We start from the raw sequence: 19,175 nt of genomic DNA on the forward strand, positions 1-19,175 counted from the left end.
GTGCACAAAAAGAAAACTGAAAATAAAACTCTATATGATAATTTAGTAATCTAAGGAAATGAAACCTTTCAATATATTAAGAAATAAATCCAGTTACAAATGCACTAGTAGTGTGTGGCGGCTCTGGCGGAGTAACTGAGAACACCCAGTTATCTACAAGATACCCAAGCTGCAAGGCGCGAGGGCGCGCCACAAGCAGCGAGGGTGCACCTGGCCCCTATCAGGCCTCGGAAGCCGAAAGTGGTCTCTCCACTGCAGGCCATCTATGAGAAGCCATCTTTGTCTTTTTCCTTCTCGTAAAGCTGTCCCATAGTTAGCCTGGACTGTGGGACTGTCTTGTCCACAAACAGGAAGATGGCCTTCTTGGAAGGAAGCTGGATCCTTTTCCTGATGATCCACATGATGGGACCAAGTACTTCCTCTTGTCAATGTCAACAGTCTGAGAGCCGGAGACTTTTTCCACGATCACCGGAACCAAGTTGGGTTACCTTGCTCTGATCTTCGCAGATTCCACGCATCTATGTTTCAGCATGTGGTCCTCCTTAAACATCAACTTCATGTCGGTGGGAGGTGACGGAGGCAGCTCTTTGAGCTGCGGACTTCAGGGAAGCGACCACAACCAACATCTTATTTCTTAAAAACAAAATATATGACCCAGCAATTCTACTCCTGGGTATACCCCAAAAAAACTCAAAGAAAGGATTGAAAGATTATTTGTGTACTAATTTTGATAGCAGCAACATGTACAATAGGCAAAAAGTGTTAATACCCAAAGCATTCACCAGCAGATCAATGTCTAAAGAATTATGGCCAAAACATACAAAGGAATATTATTCAGTCTTATAATGACTAGAATTAGACACTTGCTTCAATATGGATAAACACTGAAAACATTTTACAGAGTGAAATAACCTAAATATAAAAAGATGAATACTGCCGGGCGGTGGTGGCGCACGCCTGTAATCCCAGCACTCTGGGAGGCAGAGGCAGGCGAATTTCTAAATTGGAGGCCAGCCTGGTCTACAGAATAAGTTCCAGGACAGCCAGGGCTATACAGAGAGACCCTGTCTCAAAAAAAAACCAAATGAAAAAAAAAAACAAAACAAAACAAAAAAAACAAAAAAAATAGATGAATACTGTATGATTCTATTTTTCTGAAAGTATCCACCACAGTCTTTAAATTAACTGAGATTCAAAATATGTAGTTATCAAGAGCTGTGGGGAGCAGATAATGGAGATTTATTATTTAATGGACACTGAGTTTCAGTTTGTGGAGCTAAAACACTTCTGGAGATGACAGTCAAGGCTGCACAAGTCTGAAGGGCACCTCAGTGGCAGTAACTACATACCTCAAGACAATCAAAGTAATACTTTCTGTATGTTATGTCACTATATATTCTATTATATAATAAATTTATTCATGACATTTACATATGACATGTAACTATGAATGACTGACTAATGATGAGACAAGGCCTCATTCATTATAGTTATGTAGGCCAAACTGGCCTCAAATTCATATTCTTTCTGCATCAGCCCTTGAAGTGTTAAGATTATAAACATATGCTACCTCATTCAATGAATACCTATGCTTTAAATATATAATGTTACACAAACATACAATAACCCCTTTGGAAAGTGATTTGGCAATTTCTAATAAAATTAAATATATAGCAGATGTCACAGTACACACCTGTAATAGCAAGACTTTGAGGAAGACAATAAGGTCAGAAGTTCAAGCCTACACAGAGCTTCATGAATCTGTCTAAAGATAGACAAACAAGCAAGCAAAAAGTGAATAAAGTTAAATATATTCTTTATCACATAATCCAGTAACTCTGCACTCCTTGGAGATTTGCGCAAGAAAAAAACAATACTTGTCTACACAAAACCTGCACATCAGTGATTATAAGTATATTCTCAACTGTATAAAATAAAGCAAATTTTCATTCACTTGTAAATGGACAAGCTACAATAAGTTCCCATAACAGAATATTGCTTGGCAATAAAAAGGAAACACTAAAACAGATTTAAAAACAAAAACAAAAATAGAAAAACTCTCAAATAAAAACACATTAAGTTAATATGCCCAGAAATATAAAGATATATATCTTACTATTTCATCTAGGACACAGCTGAAAAAATACAAAAGTATAACAGAAATTAGAACTATTGTTGCCAATGGCTGAGGATTAAAAAAAAAAAAAAAAAGAAAGCGGATCTACTATAAAGGAGCATAAAGATAGTTTTAGGAATAATCAAAAAATTTTTCATTTGATCTTAAGAGTTTAAATAAATCCATTTGACCAAGTTCACTCATCATACATGTAGAAACAAGCTTTACTATTTGTAAATATATGTATATAAACAAATACATAAAATACCACCATCAACATAAACTTCTGCTTCTATAATAAATGTTTTCTTCAATAAATAAAAGAAACAGCTGGCCCTTTAATTTTACTCCGGATCTTAGATATGACCTTACTGCAAAGAAGACAAAAGTGAAAACATGATCTTCATTTTCTCTTCCATGTGCACTTTATTCCCAAAGCCAAAGAGTTAAACTTTGAAAAAGTGGGTTAAGAAAAACATGATTTGTAAACTTACTTTACAAACCAGTAGCCATAATAAATAGCATGTCAACCACATCCAAGTGCTATAAACTGCTAAGAAACCTCACATATTCCCTTCCTACACTTTTAGATTAAGGACAATTTTTGAAGAAGTGGCATCTAGAAAAGGGCTAAGAGAGTCGACAAGGAAATGGGGATTGGAGGTAAGTTAAACTCATGGTTTATCTGTATTTCCTTACTTCAACAGGTACAGAACAGTTTTTAGAAGCATTGCAGTACAGAGCCAAACAACAAAATGTATACAGTGGAAGTCCAAATTTCAGCCACAGGAGAAACTACTAAAACATCAGTGCTCGAATTACATATTAGGTTGGCTTCATCTCTAAAGTTCTAGTTGATTCTTACATTAAAAACAGATTGGGCTGGAGACATGGCTCAGCAGTTAAGAGCATTAGCTGTTCTTCCAGAGATCCTGAGTTCAATTCCCAGCGACCACATGGTAGCTCACAACCTTCTGTAATGGCCTCTTCTAGTGTTCTGAAGACAGCAACAGTGTACTCACAAACATAAAGTAAATAAATAACTCTGTTTTTAAAAAAAAGATACACTTATTCTTGCCTGTCTACAGAGATCTCCTAACTTAACCACCTTAAGCAGGAAAGCAATACATCCACTGTAAGCAGTGCTCTCTACAGGGAGATCGCAAAACTTAGTGCACACCTAAGTTACCTAGGACTTGTCAATGTAAGGATTTAACACAGCGCTTAGAAAGTTTGACTAGAGGAGGAGGGGGAAATTCAAGGGCATCTGCGTTTTTTAGCAGATATAGCAGGTAATTCTTTTAGTGATCTGAAGGAATTATTTTGGAAAGCAATGGTCAATCAACTGAATCTGGTACCCATGTTGTATCTGCTTAGTATGAAATCCGGGTATTCTCCATACATAAACTACACAATACTTAGCATTACTATGAGCTTGTGGTTGACTTACTTAAGATCCAAAAATAAATTTAAGTAAAATCTTCAAATGTATTTTGTGAACAAAAAGATAAAAGTATTACAGGTTCAACTTTTTGAATGAATAGCCGACTATAAAATTTGAAAAATCCAAATCATTACTTTTTTTGTTTTAATATTTCGAGAAATATGTAAAACATGCCCAAAAAAATCAAAACAAAATAGTTCATAGTTCTGAATACTCTGACTCTTTGACATGTATTTTTTTTATATATACAGAGATTTGTCTATAACAGATAATATAGTCAGTTCACAAACTAGCCTTCTTTATTGATTTTCTTACTGCATACTCATTAAGATCATATAGGACTGAACAGATAAATGCCCTTTTGTGCTATTTTTGGTATGTAATCATCACCATTCTTCACTGCTAAATATCTAAAAAATATTTGTCAAACCCCATATCCATTTGACCTCCTTTTTTTTTTTTTTTTTAAGAAGCACAGTCTGGGCAAACAGCATCAATTTCTATCTGACTTATAGACTTCCCAAGTTTTAATCAGCTCTGGTGCTGGCTTTGTAAGACAGATGAGCAGGCTTATATTTGTCTAATTTTTCCCTCAAATCAGAAGAAGCCAGATTGCTAATAAAGCATATTGATGTTTTCGAATGTGCCTAACACTTCAAACTAATTTTGCTGAACATTTTATGAATGAAGCTGGTGGTATATTCAGCCATTATCTCAGCAGTAACAACAGGAGTCAGCTCCATGGACTCCCTGCTCCCTTGACAAGACTCAGGGTACCCTTTGTCTTCAAGGTACAAAGGAACATAAATAAAAAGAGGCAGTCTAATAATGACTTAGTTCTAACGAAAGGCTTGGCTCTTAGACATTTCTAAAAGCTGCCACAGAAACCCAGAAAATAAAACCAACTTCAGCAAGGTAAACCCAAAAATGAAATGTGAATGAAAAATGCTAAATAAAGGGGGAAAACAGTGGTGGCACACGCCTTTAATCCCAGCATTTGGGAGGCAGATGCAGGTGGATTTCTGAGTTTGAGGTCACTCTGGTCTACAGAGTGAGTTCCAGGACAGCCAGGGCTATACTCAAAAAACCAAAAAAAGGGGGGGGGGGGTGAGATTGGGGGGGGAACTAGGGCCAAGATTGTTTGGTTTGCTGGTGTTGGTTTTTATTTTTCAATTATTTGTTCTTATTTTTGTTTTCAGTTATACACAAAGTAATATAAATCAGGTAGAGAGAGGTTTGAGGGTCTGAGGAGAAGGCTACAACACAGTGTAAAAGACAGAAAACAGAGAAATGAGCTTTCTGCTAGTAGAGAACTGACTGGAAAACGGTTAAGTCTCTAAGTAAGTCACACCTATTTGAGCCTCAATCTAGTAATCAATAACTGTATCTATTTCACAAAATTACTATAAAGGACTTTAAAAAATGCTCATCATGATTTCATGTACTACATATACCAAAGCTTCTGAAACACTTGTAAACACAATATAAGGAAAACAAACAGATCAAAAAAACAGGAAATTGGAGCAGGTAGTAAGAATTTACTCATGAAAACTCTCAAGGTGAGCTTGATTGTAAACATTATTAAAATGAATAAAATTCCCTTTCAGTAAGCAATATTTAATACAGCAGAAGAAAAAGGACATGTGTGCAATAAGTAGAAGGCAAGAGCTTAAGTGATGGAAAGTTATATAACAGATACTAAGTAAAACTTAGTAGAGAATAGAACATTTCTTTTAGCCACAGTGGGGAAACAGGTAAAGAGATATCAAGAGGGCTGTTGAGATGGCTCAGTACTGACTGCTCTTCCAAAGGTCTGAGTTCAAATCCCAGCAACTACATGGTGGCTCACAACCATCTGTAATGAGATTTGACGCCCTCTTCTAGAGTGTCTGAAGACATCTATAGTGTACTTACATATAATAAATAAATGAATCTTTAAAAAAAAAAAAGAAAGATATCAAGAAAGGCTTTAAGGGGCTGGAAGTGTGTTTCTATAGCATAGCATGAAGCTATCCCCTTGTACCCTGGATTCAATTCCCAGTACTAAAGAAAAAAAAAAAAAGGCTTCAAAGAAAAGGTCTGATTTGTACAGGTTATAATGGATGAAATACACAATTCTCTGAAAAGAAATGCTTCCCTGCTCATTCGTGGAAACCTGTATCTGCAAACAACGTCAGCATCCTCTCTAAGTGTTTATTCACTGTTAAGACATAGGTTACACTTAACAAATCTCTCTATACTGCCCCCACATCTCCTGCCCCATCTATTTCTTTACCAAGTCTTCCTAATTTTAATCTTCTAAGTATCTTACAAATCTGCTTACTCTCATTTCCTTGATCCAAATTACCACTATCTGTAACCTGCATAGACCTCTGACTGGTCTTCAAGCACACATCTATCTTCCACACTGAATCCAGAGAGGTCTTTTCAATGGCTAAAATATCACCATCACCTTCTAGAGTCACGTCTTTGGCTCAGGTTTTTCTATAGCCTCATTTTCAACTATCTGCCCCCACAACTTTTGTGTTACAGCCACTCTAGTCTTTATGACCATCCTTAAAACTGTCGCTTAGAACCACTATACTAGCTATCATTTCAATTTAGAACATTTAGCTGCTAATTTTCTTCATCTAATTAACAGCTATTCACCCTTTAGGACTTAGTGCTGATGTAACTTCCTAAAGAAGGCCTTCCCTACTACATTACACTAAATTTGATCATTTTAATTACATATTCTTAAAGAACCATATGCTTCCTTTTTAAGTGCTTTTTAAAGATACAATTTTATGTTTATTTTCTGTTTATCTATTGTGATTACATGACTAAAGATCATCAGGAGTAGGCCCATAAATAATTTTGCCTTTTATCATACTTACCAGCATGCCTATTTTTACTTCAAGACTTTCTTTTCATGAAAATACCTATAATAATCCAATAAAAACAAGCATTAATCAATGTCCTACCTGTGATGCAGCACATGCCTTGTAGACTCAATGCAGTTCCCTGACCAGGTCACTCTACTCTAACCTCCTAGTCTGTTTAGAAAAACACCTCTCTTCAAGGTTAATAGTATTATTTAGAAGCTGTTAGTAAGGAGCCTGAAAAGTCCACCTTAATCCTAGAAGAAATAATTTGGTTTGCTGAAAGACAGCATTTTTTTTTTTTTTTGAGACAGGGTTTCTCTGTAGCCCTGGCTGTCCTGGAACTCACTCGGTAGACCAGGCTGGCCTCGAACTCAGAAATCTGCCTGCCTCTGCCTCCCAGAGTGCTGGGATTACAGGCGTGTGCCACCACCACCCGGCTTTTTTTTTTTTTTTTTTTTTTTTTAAGATGGAGAAAGTACTTTAGTGATGTATTCAAATAAAATACAAACTCCTAGTTTTAACTGCACCATTTATAAAGACAAGTAGGTACGTTAGACTAGACTGGCTGGCCAGGAAGTACCTGGCATCCTCTGTGTCTGCACCCCCAGAGGCAAAACTACAGTTGTGGATCATATACTCATTCAGTTAAATTCTATATAACAAAACAAAGGAATTAACTATTGTTGCATATAACAGTTCAGTCTCAAAATATCCTAAAGGACCGACCAGAAGTAAGCATCCTCTATATCGTATGATTTCATTCTTTAGGAATGGAACAATCATACAATGGGAAAAGACACTTGCCATCAAGCCTGAAACCTTTGTTCAACCCCAGAGACCCACATGTTAGCAAAGAACTCCCAAAAGTTAGCCTCTGTCCTAAAAACTCATAAACACACATGCAGGCACACAAGCACATGTGAACATACACACACACACACACACACACACAAAATGTTAGGCATTGATGATTGTTTCTATTTTATTTAAAATACTTTTCATACAATATATTCTAATTATGGTTTCCCCTGCCCCAACCCTTCCCAGATCCTCCCCAACTCCCCACCTATCCAAATACACTCCCTTCCTTTCTTTCTATCATTAGAATACAAACACACATCTAAAGAATAAGACAAAATAATAAACAAAAATAGGACAAAACAGAAGAAAAAGCACAAGCAGCACATACAGACATAGGGGCACACATTCATATAAAGAGAAATCCCATAAAAATACAACACTGATACCCATAACATATAAGCAAAAGACCTATAAGGAGATTAATTAATTAAAATGAAAATGCCTAGGCAAACATTATGTGAGAAAGAACCTCCAAAGCTAGAGAGAGAGAGAGAGAGAGAGAGAGAGAGAGAGAGAGAGAGAGAGAGAGAGAGAGAGAGAGAGAGAGAAAGAGAAAGAAAGTAAGTTTTGTATGCTCTGTGAAACTCCATTGGAAAAAACCTAAATTTTCCTTTGTGACCAGTTATCAATTGGAGACAGCTTCTGGGCTAGGGAAGGCAGCTGGGGTGCATTTTTACTCTCTTAAACCCCTACCAGGCTTAGACCTGTGCAGGCTCTGTGCATACTGCCATAGTTTCTGTGAATTCATGTGTATCAGTCCTACTATGTTTAGAGGGCCTTGTTTCCTTAGAGACCTCCATCCCCACTGGCTCTTACAATCTTTCCACCTCCTCTACCACAGGATCCCCTGAGCTCTAAGGGGAAGAATTTAATGGAGACATCCCATTTAGGATGTAAGGTTCCAAGGTTTCTCAATCTCTGCATATTGTCTCATTGTAAGCCTCTCTTTTTGTTCCCATCTGCTACAGGAGGAAGCTTCTCTGATAATGGATGTGTACAATGATCTATAGATCTAGGAGTATAGCAGTGTCATTAGGAGTCATTTAATTGCTGTATTCCTTTAAAGCAATGATTCTCAACCTTTCTAATGCTGCAACAATAAAACTATTTTGTTCCTACTTCATATCTGTAATTTTGCTACTGCTATGAATCATAATGTAAATATCTGATACACAGGATACATGATCTGAGACCCCAAAGGGGGCACAACTAAGGTTCAGAACCACTACTTTAAGAAAACAGTGGTATTTGGTTTTGCTTAGGTCCCTGAGATATGTTGGCCAGCCAAGCAGCAATGGGTGTGGGTTCCATCCCATGGTATGGGCCTTAAGTCCAATCACATATTGGCTGATTACTCTTAAGCTGTGTACCACTATTACATTAGCATTATCATGCAGGTAGGTTGCCACAGTAGACTGAAGGATTTGTAACGGGACTGGCATTTATCTTTCTCCTCCTGTAGCTTGTAACCTTACAGAATCATAAACACTAGTCAGTACAGAAGAAGACTTTAGGTAGGCATCAACTCAACTTCTCCCTGTTCAATAGTTGTGTAGATGTTATCTTCAGCAACAAAGCCTTATCATCAGTTTGTGGAGAACTACAAATATCCCTGACAATAACCTGGGTTATTTGGGTGTGTCCACAGAATCCCTTTCACTACCAATTCAATTATATGTAACCCACTCCCAGAACTGGAAGCTTTATTCCGTGACAAGAGTTATCTAGCTGGGGTTTTGTCTGCCCTGTTATTTGGGGATTCCATTTAGATTTCTTTTATATATGTATATATTTTAAGAAGCTTCTACTGAATTGGGTTTTCATACACCCTTCAAATGGCCCTTAATTTTAGCTGTCTCTCTCTTATCCTCTTTCCTCTCTTCATTTGATGTTCCCATTCTAGTCCTGCTCTCACACACCCCAATAATCCATTACTGTCTGTCTTAGTTAGGGTTTCACTGCTGTGAACAGACACCATGACCAATGCAAGTTTTAGAAAAGATAACATTTAATTGGGGCTGTCTTACAGGCTCAGAGGTTCAGTCCACTGTCATCAATGCATAAACATGGCAGCATGCAGGCAGATTTGGTGCAGGAGGAGCTTAGAGTTCTACATCTTCATCTGATGGGAGATGGCAGCCGCTAGTAGAAGACTTCCAAGCAACTAGGGTGAGGGTCTTAAGGACACACCCACAGTGACACACCTACTCCAACAAGGCCACACCTCCTAATAGGGTTACTTCCTGGGCCAATCATATACAAACCATCACCTATGTCCCCTGCTTAGGGAGATTTATCCTTCCCCCAAGTTACTTGTAGCTATATGTAGCCTGCTTATCAAAGACTTAACAGTTAACATCCACGTAAAAGCAAATATATACATATTTGTCTTTGGGAATCTAGATTAACTCACTCAGGATGATTCTGTGTTCTAGCTCTATCCATTTACCTATGAATTTCATGATTTCATTTTTCAACAGCTGAGTAACATTCTACTGAGAAAATGTATAACATTTTCTTTACCTACTTTTGCATTGATGGAAATCTGGGCTATTTCCAATTTCTGACTATTATGACTAGAAGAACAATGAACATGGCTGAGCAAGTTTCTCTGTAGGAGAATGTAGAGTCCTTTGGGTATATGCCCAAAAGCGGTATAGCTGGATCTTGAGGTAGATCTATTCCCAGCTTCTTAAATAATTGCCAAACAGATTTCTACAGTGGCTACACAAATTTGTACTCCCATCAGTGTTGAGTGTTCTTACTCCACATCTTCACAACAGTAAGCCGTCACTTGTTTTATTGCTCTTAGTCATTCAGATAGGTATCAAATGAAATCTCAAAGCAGTTTTGATTTGCATTTCCCTCAAGATAAGGATATTGTCATTTAATTGCCTTTATCAGGTGTTTCATCTTTTAAGAATGTGCTTTAAATTTGTATCCCTATTTTAAATTAGGTTGTTTTCTTGATGTCAGGTTTTTTGAGTTCTTTATATATTTTAGGTATTAGACCTCTACTGAATGTGTAGCTGATAAAAATATTTTCCATTCTGTATCCTGCCACTTTGTCAAAATGATGGTGTCAGTTGCCATACAGGAGCATTTCAGTCTCTTGAGGTTCTGCTTTTAATTGTTGTTATTAGTGTCTGTGCTACTGGTTTCTTGCTCATAAAGTCTTTCCTATGCCAATGACTTCAAGACTGTTACTTGCTGTGTTCTCTTTTATCAGATTGAATTTTGGGCAGCATGTTAAGAACCACTTGTATTCTTCCACATGCAGCCATCCATTTTGACCCGCACCATTTGTTAGAGATGCTATCTTGTTCTGGTGTGCATTTCTGGCTTCTTTATTAAAAATCAGGTATCCATAGTTGTGTGAGTCTTTAGTTGTCTTGTCTGAGTCTTCAATTCAATTCCATTGATTAACAGGTCTACTTTTAGGTGTGTACTTAGTCTTCATGTGAGTCCCAAACAACTGGAGCAGTGGCTATCCCAAAAGCTGTTCCCTATACATGGGGTATGTTCTACCAGCTGGGCTGCCTTGTCTGGCCTAGGTAGAAGACACACCTAGCCTTACAGAGACTTGATTTGTCAGAGTTGGGGAATACCCATGGTGGACCCCACCCACTCAGAGAAGAAGGGGACAGGGGACAGAGAGAAGACTTGTGGAAGGGGGTGACCAGGAGGGGGGCAATGATCAGGATATAAAATAAAAAAAAATTAAAAAGCAGATACTTTAAAAATATTACAATATTTTTAATAAAAAATTAAAACATTTGGTTCAATTACTAATTAAATCATTGTATTTTTGTGTTAGTAGTACTGATGATTTGAATGATGTATTAATTTTATAATTAAATATTAAAGTTGGATGGAAAAAAATGTCTGCTTTTTTTGTTTGTTTGTTTTTTTTGTTTTGTTTTTTTCAAGACAGGGTTTCTCTGTGTAGCCCTGGCTGTCCTGGAACTCACTCTGTAGACCAGACTAGCCTCGAACTCAAAAATCCACCTGCCTCTGCCTCCCAAGTGCTGGGATTACAGGTGTGCGCCACCATTGCCAACCACCATGCCTGCTTTTATGCCAGTACCATGTTGGCTTTGTTACTACAACTATATTGATACCTCTAGCAGTTCTTTTATTATTCAAGATTTTTTTTCAGTATCCTGGTTTTTCTGTGTTTCCATATGAAGCTGAAAATTGTTCTTTCAAGATCTGAGAAGAACTGTGCTGAAATCTGATGGGGCTTGCTGTGAATCTATAGAATGCTTCTGGTGGGTTGGCCATTTCTTCTATATTAATCCTACTAATCCACGAACACAGGGAATCTTTTCATCTTCTGATGTTTTAATTCCTTCATAAAGAAATTAAAGTTTTTATCATATAACGTTTGGTTAGAATTATCACCAAGATATTGTATATTATTTGAGGCTATTGTAAAAAGTGTTATTCCCTGATTTTAGATTCCCCAATTTGGTGGAGTACAGGTTGTTAATGTATGTCCTTATGAGTCTCTGGATTTCCTTAATGTCAGTTGCTATGACCCACTTTTCAGCTCTAATTTTGTTAATTTCTGCATTCTCTTTTGGCCTTTTAGCTAACTTTGTTAAGGATTGGTCAAATTACTGATTTTCTCAAAGAACCAAGTCTTTGTTTCACTGATAATTTGTATTTATGTTTGTTGTTTCTATTTCATTGATTTCTGTCCTGAGTTTGTCATCTGTTCCTTTTGGGTGTGATTTCTTTTTGTTCTAAAGCACTCAGGTATACGCTTAAGTTACTAGTGGAGATCAACCCAAGTGTGTGTGTGTGTGTGTGTGTGTGCACTTAGTGCTCTGAACTTGCCTCTTGGAACAGCCTTTATTGTGCCCCATAAGTTTGAGTATGTTGTGGTTTCATTTTCATTCCATTTTTAAAAAATGTTTTATTTTCTTTCCTAATTTCTGTCCTGACCCATTTGTCATTCAGTAGTGTTTTGTTCAATTTCCATCAGTTTGAGGCTGTCTGTTGTTGTAGATATCCAGTTTTAAGCCATGATGGTCAAACAGAATACAGGATGCTACTTCAATTTTCTTGTATCTATTGAGACTTACTTTGTGTCTAAGTATATATATGCTGAAAAGGTATAGTATTTTGTATTGGAGCAAATGTTCTATAAATATCTATTAAGTTCATTTGGTTTATGACATAATTTAGCTCCAGCATTTCTCTGTTTAGATTTTGACTGGATGTCTATCAATTGATGAGAGTGGGGTATTGAAGTCACCTTCCATCACTGTGTGAAGTACAATATGTGATTTAAGCTGTGGTAGTATTACATTCATAAACTTGGGTACCCTTGTTTTGGGGACACATTTAGAAGTAACCCAAGAGATAAACAGAAGAGATAGAGGACACTCTGTGATGTGTCCTTCCCTATCTCTTCTGCTTAGTTTTGGTTTAAAGTCTATTTTGTCTGATATTAAAATGGCTAGACCAGCTTGCTTCTTGAGTCCATTTGCTTGGAATATCTTGATTATTTTACCCTGAGGTGATTTCGATTCTTGATGTTAAGGTATGTTTCTTGGATACAGCAAAAGAATGGATTCTGTTTTTGTTTTCAAGCCCAATCTGTTAGTCTATGTCTTTTTATTGGAAAATTGAGACAATTAGTTCTGAGAGTTACCAATGAGCAGTATTTATTGATTCCTACAATTTTATTGTTACAATGTACCCTGCCCTCACATACACCTTGTGATTTGTTGGTCTGAGATTATTTATTCCTTGTTTTCTTGGATATGGTTTACCTCTTCAGGTTCACATTTTCCTTCTAGCAACTTCTATAGAACTAGATTTGTAGATAGCTACTGGTTAAAGATGGTTTTATCATGGAATGCTATTTGTTTTCCTCCACTTAATTGCGATTGAAAGTTTTGTTGGGTATAGTAGTCTGGGCTGATATCTATGGTCTCTTAAAAGAGTTTATAGAACATCCTTCCAGTCCCTTCTGGCTTTTAATTTCTATTAAAAAGCTTGGTCTTTTTCTCTTGAGACTTTTGTTTTGTTTTGTTTTTCAAGACTGGGTTTCACTGTATAGCCCTGGCTGTCCTGGAACTCACTCTGTAGACCAGGCTGGCCTGAACTCAGAAATTAGGCTGCCACCACCTCCCAAGTGCTGGGATTAAAGGTGTGCGCCACCACTGCCCAGCTTCCCTTGAGACTTAATATTTGTTTTGTTGTTGTTCTGTATGTTTAGTGTTTTGACTATCATGTGTTGTGGGAAATTTCTTTTCTGGTCCAGTCTATTTGGTGTTCTATATGCTTTTTATACCTTCACAGGCACTTCCTTCTTTAGGTTAGGGAAATTTTGCTCTTTGATTTTGTTGAAAGTATTTTCTGTGCCTTTGACCTGGGTTTCTTCTCCCATTTCTATTAATCATAGATTTGATCTTTTCATGTTGTTTCAGATTTCCTGAATGTTTTGTACCTGGATTATTTTATATTTAACATTTTCTTTGAGGTATCCGTTTATTCTATCTTGTCTTCAATGCCTCAGATTCTCCCTTCGATGTCTTATATTCCATTGGTGAGACTTACCTCTAGCTTTAACTTCCTAAATTTTTCATTTCCAGTGTCCCCTCAGTTTGGATATTCTTAAGTGATTCTATTTCTACTTTCATGTCTTGAACTGTTTTCTTCCCTTCATCCCACTGTTTGTGTTTTCATAGATTTACTTAATGGATTTGTTCACTTTCTCTTTAAGGTCCTTGAGCATCTTTTTAATCGCTATTTGAAGTCCTTGTCTTATGTTTCAGCTGTATTGTGTTTCTCAGGGCCTGCTGTAGTAGGGTTGCTGGGTTCTGATGGAGGCATACAATTAATATTATGTTTCTGGGCTGGTGTCTAGGCATCTGATTTAGGGATGTTTGTGATAGTAGGTACTGATATCTGGTCTTATCTTTGTTAGGTAGGTTTTCTGATCTTTAGTTTCTGTTGCCTTCTCTGGATCTTAGCAGAATGTTGTGGCTATGGGTTGCCTGGTTCAGAGTGCTTCTGAATCCCTACCACTGAGGAACTGGGGGCCTCTATGTAGAACTAGAATGTATTTCTAGAGTTGTGGACTTTTACAAAGCAATGGAAGTGGGCTAGAATTGGGGAAGGGTTACCGAAAGGGTCTATAGGATAGAGAAAAGCTGAATCTGTCAAGAAATTTGGCAAAGTCCCCAGGGAATAGTAGAGTCAGAGGAGAAGACCATCCCACCTCCAAGTAGTCTGCTACAGGGCTGAAATGAAACTGGAAACTGAAATTCGAGGTGTTTCCTTCTTGATTGTATGGATGATTTCATGGTCACTTACATATTTTAAAATACATTGCTATACTTTAAACATGTGTGGTTTGTTCTATCAATTCCTTTTTATTAAACAGTTTTTAAAGCTCATGAATTAATCAAAATGTTAGATTCTTAACTTATTTCCCATTACTGAAGAGGCCATAGTTATTACTAAGACAAATATAACTCAGGGTCTTTAAGATTTTATGTCTTCTAAATGATCAATACTTTCACTAGCTTGATAAAACACAAAGAGGCTTAGAAAGATATGCTTTTATATAGAAAGAATCATATTTTATGTATGAATAAAAATAAATGAATTTTAGATAACCTTTTTTTTTTAAAGATTTATCTATTTATTATATGTAAGTACACTGTAGCTATCCTCAGATGCTCCAGAAGAGGGTGTCAGATCTCGTTACAGATGGTTGTGAACCATCATGTGGTTGCTGGGATTTGAACTCAGGACCTTCAGAAGAGCAGTCAGTGCTCTTAACCTTTGAGCCATCTCTCCAGCCCTAGATAACCTTTTCTAAATATATAAATATCTGTACCACTCACCCGCACATAGCTTTTTCATATTGTCTACATGATAAATCCTCCATTAGTCCATGCTCTATAAAGTAATGGTTTTGAAGACACATTCAACATAACCAATGGCTTTACCGTGCAGTAATGGTACTATTTAAAACTCACAAGTAAATTACAGTAGCAAGTTCTAAATTAACATATACTATTTTCTTTGTTATAATTTACAATTTTTTAAAGTTATGTGTAAGGAGCCAAACTGTACAGTGTTTATAAACAAATCTGAGAAGAACCCACATGTTTCACACCAGTCACTTGTCTGCTGTGTCACTCTTGGCAAGTTAACTCTTATCTTCATGCCTATGATTTCTCATCTATAGAACATGTCAATAACACTATTTCTGACAACGACTTACAAAGGCTCTTTAAACTGGGCAGCTAGGCGGCTCAACTTGAGTCAAGGCACCTGCCTGACAATCTAAGTTCAATCCCCAGGACTCACACGGCAGAGGAAGAACCAATTCCTGAGAAACTGTTCCCTGACCTTCACGCTCGTGTTTGTATCATGCTTGCATAATATTTGTGATTTTTTTTTTTAAAAAAAATCCACTACGATAGGGATAAGGCACTTAGCACTGCAGCTGGTTCATAATGAACACTCCATGAGTTTACTTATCATCATGATCATGTTCATGATTATGATTGTGATAGAGATTAGATTAATACATAAATCAATGCTAAAACTGACAATTTGAAAACCACCAATATGTCTACTAAGAATTCATGCAGAAGGACTGAATAGGCAATTTCTAAACAACATATAAATGACCAACACTCATGAGTAATATAACATCAGTAATAATCAGAGAAATATAAATCAAAACTTTCAAAATGGCTACTATGAAAAGGATACATTAAGTTTTAATAATGATGGGGAGAAACTGAAGCCCTTTATATATTGCTGACAAGATTTTTAAACAGTTCAGCTACTATGAAAAGCTAGCAGTTTCACAAAAGTCAACTACAGAACTACCATAAACCCAAGCTAGTATATTCAAATCTACCTCTAAATGTATCTATAAAATAGAAAGATAAGAGTAGTACAGTCATAGGGGGTTATCATCTAGGAATGGAAAGCTGAGAATCAAACAGATATTTATATACCAAAGCTTGTAACAAGATTCCAGTAACTAAAATATGAACACAATTCAAGTGTCTATCAGCAGATAAATGGAAAAGCAAAATGCAGCATATGCAATGAAATATTATTCAGTTTTGATAAAGTATAAATTTTGATAAGATAATGAGCCTTCATGATATACATGGTAAACATAACAAGAAAACAAATATATAATTTTATGAATATGAAGTGCATAAAATAGATAAATTCACTGACACAAAAACTAGAGCACAGGTTATCAGCAGCCAAGGTGAAGATGTGCAAGGCAGAGTCATTATTCAATGGTAGAGAATTTTGTTGCAGATCATAAAAAGATTTTAAATACAGAATGATGGTGTGATGATTACACAATGAGTATTTCATGTCACTAAATTGTTCTAACAGATTTGGAATATATATTTCATAGTAACAATGAACTAATGCAGAAGAACTTGTTACTCTAGCATTTTCATTTTAGTTCCACAATTTATAAATGAGGAACTCAGTGTCAGTTCTGAATCACATGGTTCTGAAAAAGGCAGAGGAGCTATGATTAAGACATACTGCTAGGGCTGAAAAGATGGTTCAGTGGTTAAGAGCACTGACTGCTCTTCCAGAGGTCCTGAGTTCAATTTCCACCAACTACATGTTAGCTCACAACCATCTGTAATAGGATCCGATGCCCTAGTCTGGTGTGTCTGAAGACAGTGACCGTGTACTCACATACATAAAATAAATAAATGAATCTTAAAAAAAAAAAACTGCTAAATTCTAAAACCATTTAGGAAAACAAGAAGATGAACCTTTTAAAATATCAAGTATTATATTATAACAAACATAACCACAAACTAGAGAGTAGAAATGGTATTATTCGTTCTTTGCCAAAAGAAAAAACTACATCAGAGTTCAGTTACTGACCACCTCACTTTACCAAATATCTTTAGGACTCACTTTTGTATGATTAATTACTTCTCTAGCCAAGTGAAGAAATGACTTATCATGTCCCCTAAATCTCTTGACTATGACTCACCTATGCATTATACACTATTAAAATATGAGGACTCAGCCAGACGGTGGTGGCACAGGCCTTTAAGCTCAGCACTCAAGAGGCAGAGCATGCAGATCTCTGGGTTCAAGGCCAGCCTGGTTTACAGAGTGATTTCCAGGACAATCAGGGCAACATAGAGAAATCCTGTCTTGAAAAAAAAGAGGAATCTCTTTTAAAAATGATAGAAAATATATGTGCCAAACATATTAATAACTAAGAAGAGAGGAATAAATTATAGATCAAATCAATGCTTGTAGTGAATTGTCATATACTGAATATAAACAGTAAAAATCTATGGTACTCTCAGTCCAAAAATAAAGCAATTAAAAACTCGCTCCAGACCCATGAACTCCTAGCAAACTGGCTCACCATCTCATTAATATCATGAAATAAAAATCATGGGGTTTTTTGGGGGTTTTTTGTTTTGTTTTTTTTTAACAAGTCTCATTTTGTAACCTACGATGGCCTGGAACTCACTATGTAGACTAGTTTAGCCTTAAAACCTGCAGCAATTCCCCTGCATCAGTCTCTTGAGTACAAATACAGAACTACCATTCCAGTCCAGGTTTTTCTTTTACTGGGCCAATTGTTTTAACTAAATTTCTTGGTTCCTATTTAACACAGAATTTTTTTTTAAAGATTTATTTATTATTATATCTAAGTACACTGTAGCTGTCTTCAGACACACCAGAAGAGGGAGTCAGATCTCATTACGGATGGTTGTGAGCCACCATGTGGGTGCTGGGATTTGAACTCAGGACCTTCGGAACAGCAGTCAGTGCTCTTAACCGCTGAGCCATCTCTCCAGTCCCTTAACACAGAATTTTAAGTTTCCCCTCTGTACACTTAGCTAGAAGCAGGAGGATAAATTGTCAATGATTAGAGAAAACAAGTAGAGGGGTGAGTCAGGAGGGGTGAGTGACAACTCAAGAAATATTTATACTTGTCAAATTTTGAAACAAAAAAGTATTGCCTATTTTCTAAAAAAAAATTTAACTAAAAATGTATTTGATAAATGTTAATATTTTCAATAACCTGAAAAAATATACAGTAAAGGGGGAAAAAAAGCAAAATACTAAACACAGATAGCATAATACCAAATATGTAGACAGGGAAAAAATGGAATAAAACATTATAGAATAGTTACCTCTGAGAAGCAGATTTGCAAATGACTTAAATTTTCTTTGGATTTTCCAAATTTCAAAATTTTCATATTAAGCAATTTACAATTTACAATTTACAATTACAAAATATTAAATGTAATGATTATGTGTCCAGGAGCTTAGAAATTAAAGGCTAAGGTAGAAAGTTAACTAAGTGTATCAGGTTTCCCATCACATATATAACATCTGTACTTCCTTAAAGTATCAATTCAGATCTCAGTTTAAAGATTTGATGCCTAAAGAACTAAGATAAAGGAGAAGAAAAGCATGGAGTTTGTCTTCTGGTCTATCTGTAAGGGATTACGGCAATGATCCTCCTCCTCCTCCTGCTTGGTGGATGTTTTGTTCATTTTTGTTTTCTGTTACCTAGGTAATGGTACTTCCAGCATTTCCCTTACAGACTGTGAAACTCACAATCTGGTATTTCTCACTGTAGAGTTTTCCTAACCTTTGGCTTTGAAAGGTCATCTCCCTAAGGGAAGCAGTAAGATCTAGAAGCTAAATCAGGAGGCTAAGGAATCTGAGGTTAAGAGTTCCAATCCTGACAAATTGTGGAATTTGTCTCCAATTTTGGAAATAAGCTGAACTTCCTGAGTCAGTTTCTCTCTGGCAAGGACATCTTTTAAAACTGTTTTGACAGACTCGGGACTATTGACTTTAAAGTTTCTTTTAACTTTTCACACTA

General features: G+C 36.4%; 1 protein-coding gene and 1 pseudogene across 2 annotated transcripts in view; both read right to left on the bottom strand.

Moving 5' to 3' along the window:
• Positions 1–19,175, bottom strand: part of Rasal2 (RAS protein activator like 2) — a 294,721-nt gene that overhangs the window by 267,544 nt on the left and 8,002 nt on the right. The window lies entirely within an intron of this gene.
• On the bottom strand, positions 150–559 carry LOC127697722 (gamma-aminobutyric acid receptor-associated protein-like 2; annotated as a pseudogene).

Source organism: Apodemus sylvaticus, chromosome 12 (genome assembly GCF_947179515.1).
Source record: "Apodemus sylvaticus chromosome 12, mApoSyl1.1, whole genome shotgun sequence".
Taxonomy (NCBI): domain Eukaryota; kingdom Metazoa; phylum Chordata; class Mammalia; order Rodentia; family Muridae; genus Apodemus; species Apodemus sylvaticus.